We start from the raw sequence: 14,312 nt of genomic DNA, 5'->3' as shown, positions 1-14,312 counted from the left end.
TACTTTCAACCTAAAAGTAATTCTAAGATGAAAAAAACGGAGTTCCCCTCTTCTGGCAGCATCATTACAGAAAAGCTGTTCTACTTGATAAGAGGAGGAGTTTCACAAGCACATCGAGATAAGAAAACTTCAGAAATAGTGGTTGTCAGTTGTTGACCTGGCTCGACAAAGAATCTCAATTTAAAAATTCCATTTATAAATGGGTGTTTAATGATTCTAAGAATTTAAGACATTCAAGCAAAATAGAAATATGATTTTAACATTATTTTGCCAACAATATCATCATATTCCACTTGGTAAAACCAACACAGAACGTATTTTAAGTTGTATTCAATTTGCAATTCATAACCACATAACAAAGGAAATTGCTCCCTCTATCTTTGCCCTTCCCCAAACTGTTTTAAATGCAGTATTTATTTTATTGGGAGTGAATGTGTTACTGAACATCCAATACAATTGAAAAACAGAACTTGTTCACATTTCGTGTTTTTTCTTTATTTTATTCATTTATGGGATGTGGATATCCTAGCTGGCCAACATTTATTACCCGTCCCTAGTTGCCCTTGAGAAGGTGGAAGTGAGCTGCCTTCTTGAATCGTTGCAGTCCACCTGATTTGGATTGACTCACAATGCCATTAGGGAGGGAATTCCAGGATATTAGCCAGCGAGAGAGAAGGAATAACAATATATTTCCAAATGAGGATGGTGAGTGGCTTGGAGGGAAACTTGAAGGTAGTGGTGTTCCCATGTATCTTCTGCCCTTGTCCTTCTAAATGGAAGTGGTGATGGGTTTGGAAGGTATTATCTGAGGGATCTTTGGTGAATTTCTGCAGTGCATGTTGCAAGTAGTACATACTGTTACTACTAAGCGATGGTGGTGGACAGAGTGGATGTTGTACTAATCAAGTATGCTGTTTTGTCTTGGATGATGTCAAGCTTCTTGAATGCTGTTGGAGCTGCACCCATCCAGGCAAGTGGGGAGTATTCCATTACACTTCTGACTTGTGCCTTGTAGATGGTGGCAGGCTCTGGGGAGTAACAAGATGAGTTACTCGTCACAGTATTCCTAGCCTCTGACCAGTTCTTGTAGCCACTGTGTTTACATGACAAGTCCAATTGAGGTCAATGGCAACCCCCCAGGATGTTGGTAGTGGGGGATTCACTGATGATCATACCATTGAATGTCAAAGGGCGGGATGGTTAGTTTGTCTCTTATTGATGATGGTCATAGCCTGGCACTTGTGTGGCATGAATGCTACTTACCACTTGTCAGCCCAAGCCTGGATATTGTCCAGATTTTGTTGTATTTGAACACTGACTGCTTCACTACTTGAGGAGTCATGAATGGTGAATATTGTGCAGTCATTGGTGAACATCCCCACTTCTGACCTTCTGATGGAGGGAAGGTCATCGGTGAACCAGCTGAAGATGGTTGGGCCTAGGACACTATCCCGAGGAACTCCTGCAGAGATGTCCTGGAGTTGAGATAACTGACCTCCAACAACTACGACCATCGTTCTATCTGCCAAGTATAACTCCAACCAGCAGAGAGTTTGTCCCGGATACCCATTAAATTCCAGTTTTGCTAGGAGTCCTTGATGCCATACTCAGTTAGGTGTGTCCTTGATGTCATGGGCTATCCCTTTCACCTCACCTCGGGAATTCAGATCTTTTATACATGTTTGAACCAAGGCTGTAACGAGGTCAGGAGCTCAGTGTACCTGGCAAAACCCAAACTGGGCATCATTGAGCAGGTTATTGCTGAGCAGGTGCTACTTGATAGCACTGTAAATGACACCTTCCATCACTTTTACTGATGATCGAGAGTAGACTGATGGGGCAGTAATTAACTGGGTTGGATTTGTCCTGTTTTCACGTACAGGACATACCTGAGAAATTTTCCACATTGTTGGGTAGATGACAGTGTTACATAACTGTACTGGAACAGCTTGGCTAGGGGAGCAACAAGTTCTGAAGCACAAGTGTACAGTACTATTGCTGGAATGTTGTCAGGGCCCATAGCCTTTGCAGTATCCAGTGCCTCCAACTGTTTCTTGATATCACATGGAGTGAATCCAATTGGCTGAAGACTGATATCTGTGATGCCGGAGACCACAGGAAGAATCCGAGATGGATAATCCATTGGGCAATTCTGGCTGAAGATTGCTGCAAATGCTTCAGCTGTATGTTTTGCACTGATGTTCAGGGCTCTTCCAACTTTGAGGCTGGGAATATTTGTGGTCTTCCTCCTGTGCATTGTTTAATTGCCTATCACCATTCCCGATTGGATGTGGTAGGTCTGCAGAGCTTATATCTGATCTGCTGGCTGTTGGATCGCTTAGCTCTATCTATCACTTGCTGCTAATGCTGTATGGCATGCAAGGAGTCCTATTGGGTAGCTTCACCAGACAGACACCTCATTTTCAGGTAATCCTGTTGCTGCTCCTGGCACCCCTGCACTCTCCATTGAATCAAGGTTGGTTCCCTGGCTTGATGGTAATGGTTGAGTGGGGGATGTGCCAAACCATGAGGTTACTGATTGTGTTGGACTATAGTTCTGCTGCTGGTGATGGCCCAAAGCACCTCATGGCTGCCAAGTCTTGAGTTGCTTGATCTATTTGAGGTCTGTCCCATTTAGCACGGTGATAGGTTAACATGTTGGAGGGTATTCTCAATGTGAAGGTGAAACTTTGTCTCCACAATGACTGTGTGGTTGTCCCGCTTACTGACACTATCATGCACAATATATCTGCAGCTGACAGATTGTTAAGGATAATGTCACATATGTTTTCCCTCTTGTTGGTTCCCTCACCACCTGCTGCATACTCAGCTGCTATGTCCTTTAGGACCCGACCCGCTCAAGCAGTATAGAGTCATAGAGATGTACAGCACGGAAACAGACTCTTCGGTCCAACCTGTCCATGCCGATCAGATATCCCAACCCAATCTAGTCCCACCTGCCAGTACCTGGCCCATATCCCTCCAAACCCTTCCTATTCATATACCCATCCAAATGCCTTTTAAATGTTGCAATTGTACCAGCCTCCACCACTTCCTCTGGCAGCTCATTCCATATACGTACCACCCTCTGTATGAAAATGTTGCCCCTTAGGTCTCTTTTATATCTTTCCCCTCTCACCCTAAACCTTTGCCCTCTAGTTCTGGACTCCCTCATCCCAGGGAAAAGACTTTGTCTATTTATCCTATCCATGCCCCTCATGATTTTATAAACCTTTATAAGGTCACCCCTTCAGCCTCCGACGCTCCAGGGAAAAACAGCCCCAGCCTGTTCAGCCTCTCTCTATAGTTCAAATCCTGCAAACCTCGCAACATCCTTGGAAATCTCTTCTGAACCCTTTCAAGTTTCACAACATCTTTCCGATAGGAAGGAGACCAGAATTGCACGCAATATTCCAACAGTGGCCTAACCAATGTCCTGTACAGCCGTAATGTGACCTCTCAACTCCTATACTCAATACTCTGACCAATAAAGGAAAGCATACCAAACGTCTTCTTCACTATCCTATCTACCTGCGATTCCACAGTAGTACTGCTGCTGAGCCAATCTTGATGGTGGACATTGAAATCTCCAATCCAGAGTACATTTTGCACCCTAGCCATCCTCAGTGCTTCCTCTAAGTGTTGTTCAACATGAAGGAGTACTGATTCATTAGCTGAGGGAGGACAGCACATGGTAATCAGCAGGAGGTTTCCTTGTTCATGGTTAACTTGAAGCCAAGAGACTTCATGGGGTCTGGAGTCAATGTTGAGGACTCCCAGAGCAACTCCCTCCTGACTGTATACCACTGTGCATCCACCTCTACTGAGTCTGTCCTGCTAGTGGGACAAGACATATCCAGAGGTGGTGATGGTGGTGTCTGGGACATTGCCTGTCAGGTATGATTCCGTGAGTGTGACTATGTCAGGCTGTTGAGACAGCCCTTCCAATTGTGGCACTAGCCTCATATGTTAGTAAGGAGGATTTTGCAGGGCTGTATCTGCCGTTGTCTCTTCAGGTGCCAAGGTCACTGCCAGATGATCCATCCAATTTCATTTCTTTGAGACTTCATTGCAATTGATACAACTGAAAGGTTTGCGAGGCAATTTCAGAGGTTTGTTTCAGAGTCAACCACATTGCTGTGGGTCTGGAATGGCATGTAGGCCAGACCAGATAAAGATGGCTGATTTCCTTCCCTGAAGGACATTAACGAACTAGATGGGATTTTCCAGCTATTGACAATGGTTTCACCGTCATCAGTTTTGTTTACTAAATTCAAATTCCACCATCATAGCGGGATTCGAACCTGGGTCCCCAAGATATGAACTGAGTTTCTGGAGTAATAGTCATGCAATCATATCACTAGGTCATTGCCTACCCTCACTGTTGAATGCTACAATTTAGAATAGTGAGTGTGAGTTACATTATCATGCTTCATTACATTCACTCCAATCAATTTTCATTTTACACAGGGCAAATTTTGTTTTTACCTTGAGGAAGATGGCTTGCTAACAAAGCTTCACCAACCATACAGTCATAGAGTCATAGAGATGTACAGCGTGGAAACAGACCCTTTGGTCCAACCCGTCCATGCCGACCAGGTATCCCAACCCAATCTAGTCCCACCTGCCAGCACCTGGCCCATATCCCTCCAAACCCTCCCTATTCATATACCCATCCAAATGCCTCTTACATGTTGCAATTGTACCAGCCTCCACCACATCCTCTGGCAGCTCATTCCATACACGTAGCACCCTCTGCGTGAAAAATTTGCCCCTTAGGTCTCTTTTATATCTTTCCCCTCTCACCCTAAACATATGCCCTCTAGTTCTGGACTCCCCCACCCCAGGGAAAAGACTTTGTCTATTTATCCTGTCCATGCCCCTCATAATTTTGTAAACCTTTACAAGGCCACCCCTCAGCCTCCAACACTCCAGGGAAAACAGTCCCAGCCTGTTCAGCCTTTCCTTATAGCTCAAAACCGCCAACACTCGCAACATCTTTGTAAATCTTTTCTGAACCCTTTCAAGTTTCACAACATCTTTCTGATAGGAAGGAGAACAGAATTGCATGCTGTATTCCGACCGTAGCCTAACCAACCGTACAGCCGCAACATGACCTCCCAACTCCCATACTCAATATTCTGACCAATAAAGGAAAGCATACCAAATGCCTTCTTCACTATCCTATCTACCTGCGACTCCACTTTCAAGGAGCTATGAACCTGCACTCCTAGGTCTGTTTGTTCAACAACACTCCCTAGGACCTTACCATTAAGTGTATAAGTCCTGCTAAGATTTGCTTTCCCAAAATGCAGCACCTCGCATTTATCGGAATTAAACTCCATCTGCCACTTCTCAGCCCATTGGGCCATCTGGTCCAGATCCTGTTGTAATCTGTGGTAACCCTCTTCGCTGTCCACTACACCTCCAATTTTGGTGTATTCTGTAAACTTACTAACTGGATCTCTTATGCTCGCATCCAAATCATTTATGTAAATGACAAAAAGTAGAGGGCCCAGCACCGATCCTTGTGGCACTACACTGGTCACAGGCCTCCAGTTTGAAAAAAAACCCTCCAGCACCACCCTCTGTCTTCTACCTTTGAGCCAGTTCTGTATCCAAATGGCTAGTTCTCCCTGTATTCCATGAGATCTAACCTTGCTAATCAGTCGAACACCTTACTGAAGTCCATATAGATCACATCTACTGCTCTGCCCTCATCAATCCTCTTTGTTACTTCTTCAAAAAACTCAATCAAGTTAGTGATACATGATCTCCCACACACAAAGCCATGTTGACTATCCCGAATCAGTCCTTGCCGTTCCAAATACATGTACATCCTGTCCCTCAGGATTCCCTCCAACGACTTGCCCACAACCGAGGTCAGGCTCACCGGTCTATAGTTCCCTGGCTTGTCTTTACCGCCCTTCTTAAACAGTGGCACAACGTTAGCCAACCTCCAGTCTTCCGGCACCTCACCTATGACTATCGATGATACAAATATCTCAGCAAGAGGCCCAGCAATCACCTCTATAGCTTCCCACAGAGTTCTTGGATACACCTGATCAGGTCCTGGGGATTTACCCATCTTTACCTGTTTCAAGACATCCAGCATTTCCTCCTTTGTAATATGGACATTTTGCAAGATGTCACCATCTATTTCCCTACAATCTGTATCTTCCACATCCTTTTCCACAGTAAATACTGATGCAAAATACTCATATAGTATCTCCCCCATTTTCTGTGGCTCCACACAAAGGCTGCCTTGCTGATCTTTGAGATGGAAATGTGTTGCTGGAAAAGCGCAGCAGGTCAGGCAGCATCTAGGGAACAGGAGAATCAACGTTTCGGGCATTAGCCCTTCTTCAGGAATGAGGAAAGTTGGTCCAGCAGGCTAAGATAAAAGATAGGGAGGAGGGACTTGGGGGAGGGGCGTCGGAAATCACTTACCCCTCAATTTAAAGCTATGTCCCCTCGTGCGAGCCATCACCACCCGTACTTTGGCAGAAAGACCTTAGATAGTGATTTCTCCACATAGATTGTGCTGGACCTGCTGAGTTTCTCCAGCTTGGTTGTTCCGGTGGGTTTGTTGCAAGAAAGAAAACATTGTGCATTTCCATAGCACCCTCGCTGCCACCAGACACCTCAAAGCACTTTATAGCCACTGCAGTACACTCTGAAGCCGAGCCCCCGCTGTGAGGTAGGGAACACAGCAACCAATCTTTGCACCTCCTGTGGTTGCAGGGGAAGGTGCCGGGAGTGGAGGTTGGGTTGGTGGGGGGTGTGGACCTGACGAGGGAGTCATGGAGGGAGTGGTCTTTACGGAATGCTGATAGGGGAGGGGAGGGAAATATATCCTTGGTGGTGGGGTCCGTGATCTTTGAGATGCCCTATTCTCTCCCTAGATACCCTTTTGTCCTTAATGTATTTGTAAAAACCCTTTGGATTCTCCTTAATTCTATTTGCCAAAGCTATCTCATGTTTCCTTTTTGCCCTCCTGATTCTCCTCTTAAGTATACTCCGACTCCGGGTGCTCCGGTTTCCTCCCACAGTCCAAAGATGTGCAGGTCAGGTGAATTGGCCATGCTAAATTGCCTGTAGTGTTAGGTAAAGGGGTAAATGTACGGGAATGGGTGGGTTACGCTTCGGCGGGTCGGTGTGGACTTGTTGGGCCGAAGGGCCTGTTTCCACACTGTAAGTAATCTAATCTAATCTACTGCTTTTATACTCTTCTAAGGATTCACTCGATCTATCCTGTCTATACCTGACATATGCTTCCTTCTTTTCCTTAACCAAACCCTCAATTTCTTTAGTCATCCAGCATTCCCTATACCTACCAGTCTTTCCTTTCACCCTGACAGGAATATACTTTTTCTGGATTCTTGTTATTTGTTTTATGCCTGGATGACTGAAAATATACTGGAAAACTTGCCTCAGAAAGGGACAGGATTGATCCATTCTATGATTATCAAAGAAGAAACAGCAACTGGAGTCTCAACATGGGAAGGATTCCCCTCTGTTCTCAGAGGGAGCCCTGCAATCAAGCTGATGGCTTCAGAGCCTACAGAGAAAGTTTGCTCCCCATGGACGATGAAAGAGGCCAGCCTTTGAAAGCAAGGAAGCATGACTGGAAGTCACTAAGATGGTGAACATCATGAGGATGGTCCTTGGACTATGAATATAGGACCAGAAAAGGATCAATGGCCTCATCAGTGCAGTGAAGAGGAGAGGCATTCCACCAACAATTGCCAAACACCCCATTGTGGCCACCCCAGCATTCTCAGGCACAGCATTGCTCTGGCTAACACACCTTTCTACTTCATCCTCTCTCCCTTCAGCTATCTCCTTACCCAAACACAGCCACTATTGACATTAAATCTCATGTTGGTGCCAGCTCCCAACAATCCTTGACAGCCACTTTCCCAAAAGATGCTATCCCATCCTCTCACCAGATTCAGAGAATTGGGAAGTAGCAAGGTAAGGGCACAAAGACATTCCTTGTAACTACAGTTTAACATCAGTGGTGGGTAACATTTTCAAAAAGAAATTAACCAAGACCTTGGAGAAATTGGAGTTAATCGAGGAGAGCCAGTACAAGTAGCTGCTGATGGATTTATTAAATTTTCTGATGAAGTGACGGAGACTTTTGGTGACAGAAAGAAAGTGGATGTTCGCTATATGGTTTCTGACCATCTCCACTTAAAAAGTTGCTTATCCAAGTTGGAACAGGAGTCCGTGTCAGCATGGATAAAAAAAACTGGCTTAAGAACAGAAATCATCAAATCCAGAGAAATTTTATTTTTCAAACCAGAGAATGGTATACTGTAGTATTTATGAAGGTTCAACACTGGGATCACTATGTTTTTCACTGATATATAAATGACTTGGATATCAGAATATGGAATAAAATGTCATAGTTTATCAATTAGATCAAACAGGGCTGTGGTAAACAGTAAAGATGTTGCTGATCAGTACAATAGGACATAAATAGGTGACCAGAGTGGTCAGATAAGTGGCAGATGGAATTGAATATCGAGATGTTTGAAGTGATGTTTTATCATCACCTGAACTGTAGCATTTGAGGAAAGCAGCTCACCACCAACTTCTCAGGAGCATTTAGAGATGTGCAATAAACGCATTCATCCCCCATAAAGTCCATCTCCTGTGAACGATTAAGTGCAGGTAGGCCACGAGAGGGAAGATGGAAAAACAGGACAGAAGCAGAGTTCTCAAGGTGCTTGTACTCCTCTGGCCTTGGAAAGGGACTTGGTTTCTAGACATCAACAAAGGCCAAATGCAAAAACAGTAGATTCTGGAAAGCTAAACATCTGCCTGTGTATCCTATACAGTGCATTGGAGCTCTATGGGCATCCTCTCAGTCCAGTGGAGTGGGAGGAGATTGAGGAGAAGGCAGATGGTATGCCTTTTGGTGCTGCTTATCTGTTTCCCCTCATAGGCTGCTCCAATGATCAAGAGCCAGGAAGAGGAGATCAAAGCCAAAAAATATCTAAGGCAGTAGAAATTACCTCCAAAGTCTTGAAAACCACTTTAAGTGCAATAAAGGCTCTGTCTCAGAATAAATCATGTAAACTAAAGCCTTTCGCTTGAGCAAAGCAGCAGCTGATACAGCTCTGTATGAAAAAGACTTTCCAACCTGTCAATTACCAATTCTCTTCAATCCTCACTGTCCTCCCACCTTGCTGAGTCTGGCAAGTTATAGGCAGCCTGGGAAATCTGCACACTGGCAGTTCAAACCAGAGTCCATGGCTAAAGCTAATAGTCAATTAGCTTCTTGTTTATATAAATCTCAGAATGTTTGCCCCTTGGTGGTTCTCTTCCACTTGAAAACACACTTGAGTTAAAAGCAGAAGTAGTTGAGTTCTAGCTGCATGACTGAATGACCAGCATTTGCTTCTTTATCCTACATGCAATGAACCACACCCTGCAAAAGTACCCAGCTCCCTTCCTCTCCTCACCCTGCTTTACGACTAAAACTCCACAACTGAAGGCAATGTGTTATCTTTAATAGAACACAACAGTTGTCTTGGGGTAATTTAGGATGCACATAACTTGCTGTGAAACAAGACTGAAAAAAAAAGCATATTACCAAAACTTTCCAGCTTGCACTCATAAGGTCAAATGCACGAATGACATATCCCAAAGATCAACTGATGCAACGTGAGAACTGTGTACTTATCATTTGTCATGTTAGTCCTAACACGTGTCATATCAGCCAATATTTTTGTGCGACGTACTTAACTCAGCTTTCATGTTTTAACACTGTCCAAATTTAGAGGGCAAAAAAAGCGAGCCAAAAGCAAAATGCTGCAGGTGCTGGAAATGAGGTAAAAAACAAAACTGATGCTATGTCAAAGACCAAAAACATTAGATAGCATAAAACGCTTCTGCTGTGATAGTGCATAAGATTTTTTAAAGATTGTTTTCACATCATGAGTACACACAAAATAAATTCTTAACAGACCTAGTGATCCAATTTACTTCAACAGGATTTACTATTCATTTCAACAGATCAGAGATCAACCTTTTTTAATCACAAACTTTTCAGAACTTTTGAAGAAATATGTGATAATATCCAGGTCATTCTTGCATATCAAGCTGTTAGATGGGAAACAGTGAATGCTCAGATTGCAATGGGGGAAATGATGGCAACACATTCATAGCTTGATGCTCACCACGCATCCTGGAATTTGCTGTCTAACGAGGAAGAGATTCAACCCCCAACTGTCACGTTATTTCATCAACAGCAATGTCAAGTATGAGAGAGGGGCAATGAGTTCACTTTGGTGCCAAGTCAGTTCAAGTTAGAAACATTGGTGAATTGATAATGGAAGGTTGATACCAAGTTGACACTCCACTGTGAATTTGGTTTTACAGAGAACATTTGAACACTCAGTTTACTAATAAGTTTGGATGAAGCTGGGATTCTTCTCACTCTGTATCAGATGACAGAGGAAACCCATCTGTCAAACAGGTGGTGTTCCCCTCAATGGAGAAGTCAGAGATCATATAGAGCTGGATTTTTCCCAGCCCGTGAATTAGAGGTATGGCAAGCCAATCGGGAAAATATGGTGAGATTAGACAAATTAGATTCTCAATGTCAAGAAAACAGAAGCTCCAATATTCACAGAATCATACAAGTGTTACAGTGCAGAACGAGGCCATTCAGTTTTCATGCTTTCACTGGCAAATTAAATGAGCATCATTACCTAGTGCCAACTTCCTGATTTTTTACAGCTACCCTTGCACATTACTTTTATCCAAATAATATTCCAATGCCTTTTTGAATGACTCAACTGAACCTGCCTCCACCATACTTCCAGGCAGTGCATTTCTTAACCTAACTACATGGCTCACTGGCTAGTACTGCTACCTCACAGTGCTGGGGACCCAGATTCAATTCCAGCTTCAGGCAACTGTCTGTATGAAGTCTGCACATTCTCCCAGTGTCTGCATGGATTTCTCTAGGTACTTGGGTTTCTTCCCACAGTCCAAAGATGTGCAGGTTGGATGGATTGGTCATGCTAACTTGTCCGATAGTGTTCAGGGACTTGCAGGCTAGGTGGATTTGCCATGGGAAATGCAGGATTACAGGGAGAGGGTAGGGGAGTCTGGGTGGGATGCTCTTTGCAGAGTCCATATGGACTCCATGGATTGCTTCTCCACTGTGGGGATTCTAAGAATCTATGAACTACTTGCTGAGTGAAAAAGCTTTTCCTCACTTCACCCTTGCTTCCTTTTTTGATCAGTTTAAATCTACTCAGAGAAAGTGAGGACAGCAGATGCTGGAGATCAGAGTTGAGAGAGTGGTGCTGGAAAAGCACAGCAGGTCAGGCAGTCTTCGAGGAGCAGGAGAGTCGACGTTTCGGGCATAAACCCTTCATCAGGAATGAGGCCCAAAATGTTGATTCTCCTGCTTCGCTGATGCTGCCTGTCCTGCTGGGTTTCTCCAGCACCACTCTCTCGACAGTTTAAATCCACACCCTCTTGTGCCTGCTCCTTTTATGAGCAGGAAGAGTTTCTGCCAACTTACTCGATCCAACCTTCTCATGATTTTGAAAACCTCAATTGGATCTCCTCTCAACCTTCTTCTCTCCAAGGAGAACAGTCTCAACTTCTTCAATCTATCTTCATAACTGAAGTCCCGTGTCCTTGGAACTATTCTTGGAGGCCACTTGGAGTAACAGATTATAGAGATGCACAACACAAAAACAGATCCTTTGGTCCAACTCGTTCATGCCAAGTGGATATCCTAAATTAATCCAGCACTTGGCCCATGTCCCTCTAAACCCTTCCTATTCATATAGCCATCCAGATGCCTTTTGAATGTTGTTATTGTACCAGGCTCCACCACTTCCTCTGGCAGCTCATTTCATACACGTACCACCCTCTGCATGAAAATATTGCCTCTTAGGGCCCTTTTAAATCTTTTCTCTCACCTAAACCTGTACCCTCCCGTTCTGGACTCCCCCATCCCAGGGAGAAGACCATTCCCCTCATGATTTTATAGACCACTATCCCTCAGCCTCCGACACTTCTGGAAAACAGTTCCAGCCGATTCAGCCTCTGCCTATAGCCTCTTTTATACTCTCTCCAATGCATTGACATCCTTTAGCTAGTGTGGTGCCCAGAACAGTTCCAATAAGATCTAACAAACATCTTTTACAAGTTCGATATCACCTCCTTTCTCTTGTACTCAATGCCCCTAATAATAAAGCCAAGGATACTCTGTGTTTTTCTTCATGCTGTCTCTACCTGTCAGAAATTGAGAAGGAAACAGATGTACCAGCAAATCAGGCTCACTTCAGTGTCTAACAGCTGCAAAGCAGCCTCTGCATGAAGACGTTGTAGGTGAGGAACCCCCTCAAGATACACAGGAGGCCATCATTTTAATGCCATTTCTTCCAGATGACTCAACTTGTATACAACAGGCTGCCTCCATGAGCAAGTGCAAGATTGTGGGTTCTGGTGAAGATCCCTCCATGAAACTCCCCGAAACTGCTACTTCAGGTGACTTTGGTAAAAATTCAGACCATATCTCTACTTTGCCAACCTCTGTTGCTTTAACTTCACGACTATGCGCCCTCATGACAATGCAAACCCATCAGATGAGGTTATTTACTGGGGAGCAGGCAGGCGCTTGTGAGCTAAAAGTCAAAGATTTTACCTCAGTCAGTAGCATACCTCTAGATGCGAAAGAAGTTTCCACTTTAAAATAGTTGGAAAGGACTCGCAAACATCGATAGCAAGATCGCTTGCACGGTGGCTGGATTTTAAAATCAGCCTGTTTTGCTCGTTGGGCGAAACTGAAAAGGGAGAGTTGGGGCGTGCGTTCCTCTGGGGTGGGGAGGTGACCCTGAAAATACTCAAGAGGTTTCGAAAAATTGCTCGCAAGCTTCCACAACGCCCGTTCGCCGAGCAGGACACCCAGCAAGAAAATCTCACCCTCACTTCTTCTATTATTTGAATTCCGCTGGAGATTTTTAAGAGCATCACAAATAAATTCAATTTGACAAACAGCAACAGCCTTGACGCTCCGGAGTCAGCAAGTAGCAAGGCTGCCATGATCAGACGAAAACTCACCAAACGTTTATGAAACAAAGCCTACCTTTCTTGACATGCACCTTTTTATTTGGCCTCCCCCTGAGTCAGACCAAGACGTGGGGATGGGGGAAGAAGGATTTGTCCCTTTTCTCTGCCACCCGCATACACAGAGCTTGAAGTGGAGGGTGAAGGCTGCAGAAGCAATGAGCAGGGGCTGCACACTCCAGAGCCCGCAGCCAGTCTGCCTTCGCTCCAGCCAGCCCCAGTCACCTCCAAGTGTCACCAAAAGCAGCAGCTTGCGCGCACGGGAGCGCGCATTAAGCTTGTCGACGCGCGCGCCCGTGCTCCAGGACAGCGTGCAGACACACACCTCTCCAAGTCTGGAGTCAGCAATGCCTGGAGGTGTGAGTTGCAGAGGCCTCTTGCTGCTATTTATAAACTTAGATTGATTGTAAAGCTGTTTTATAAACTAAATAAAGAGCCACGCTCTCCCTCTGGGATACTTTATGCAACCATCAATTGAAACAAACCCAAAGAATGCTGAAGAGACTCAGTATTTCTGGTAGCACCTGTGAAGAGAGAAACAGACTTGACATTTCGAGTCAGGAATGCCAAGTTACTTGACCTCACGATGTTTTGTGACTAACACACACACACACACTTCCCAGTTGGAATCATTAATAGTGAGAAATCGAGTCTGATTCTCTCTCGCCCCGGACACAGAAATGTGACCAGCTGTTGCCTTACTCCAAATGTCAAGCCTAGCACAACCGAAATGACTGGCTCTTGCAGGGATTGAGGGGCACTTGGTGGATCCGGAATGTAAAATCTGGAAAAAAAAATCCAGCCTCAACAGAGAATCTCCAGGGGGAAATGGGAGCCGACAACAATGATGACAGAGGGCACGCTTCAAGGAGGAAACTACAATGCATAGTAAGTGAGTCAAGGATGATAGATTGTGTGAAATTTATGGAAGAACATTAGTTTAACAAGATTGTATTGTACAAGGGAGCGAGAGAAATGACAGGGAGCATGAGGGCAGATGCAAGGCAACAAGACAGCAGTCAGGGCAAGTCTAAGAGTGAGCTAGACACCTTGAAAGATGTGAGAAAGTTTGGACAGAAATAATGGGCAGAGAGAGAGAAAGAATTGAGAAGGATCCTAGAAAGAGTTATTGACACTTTTTCACACAGAGGGTGGCACATGTATGGAATGAGCTGCCAGAGGAAGTGGTGGAGGCAGTTAAGAGG

At 44.6% G+C, this 14,312-nt stretch overlaps 1 protein-coding gene across 2 annotated transcripts in view; it reads right to left on the bottom strand.

Moving 5' to 3' along the window:
* Window positions 1-13,353, bottom strand: part of LOC122553773 (spectrin beta chain, non-erythrocytic 1-like) — a 269,990-nt gene extending 256,637 nt beyond the window's left edge. The window contains exon 1 of one of the 2 annotated variants that reach the window (XM_043698081.1): window positions 13,127-13,353. The gene's annotated coding sequence lies outside the window, so the exon portion shown is untranslated. The remainder of the gene's footprint in view (window positions 1-13,126) is intronic. The other variant, XM_043698083.1, reaches the window with a different exon arrangement.
* Window positions 13,354-14,312: the final 959 nt, after the last annotated feature.

Source organism: Chiloscyllium plagiosum, chromosome 10 (assembly GCF_004010195.1).
Source record: "Chiloscyllium plagiosum isolate BGI_BamShark_2017 chromosome 10, ASM401019v2, whole genome shotgun sequence".
Classification (NCBI taxonomy): domain Eukaryota; kingdom Metazoa; phylum Chordata; class Chondrichthyes; order Orectolobiformes; family Hemiscylliidae; genus Chiloscyllium; species Chiloscyllium plagiosum.
The sequence above is the reverse complement of the archived record's forward strand: the minus strand, read 5'-3'. Positions and strand labels throughout refer to the sequence as shown.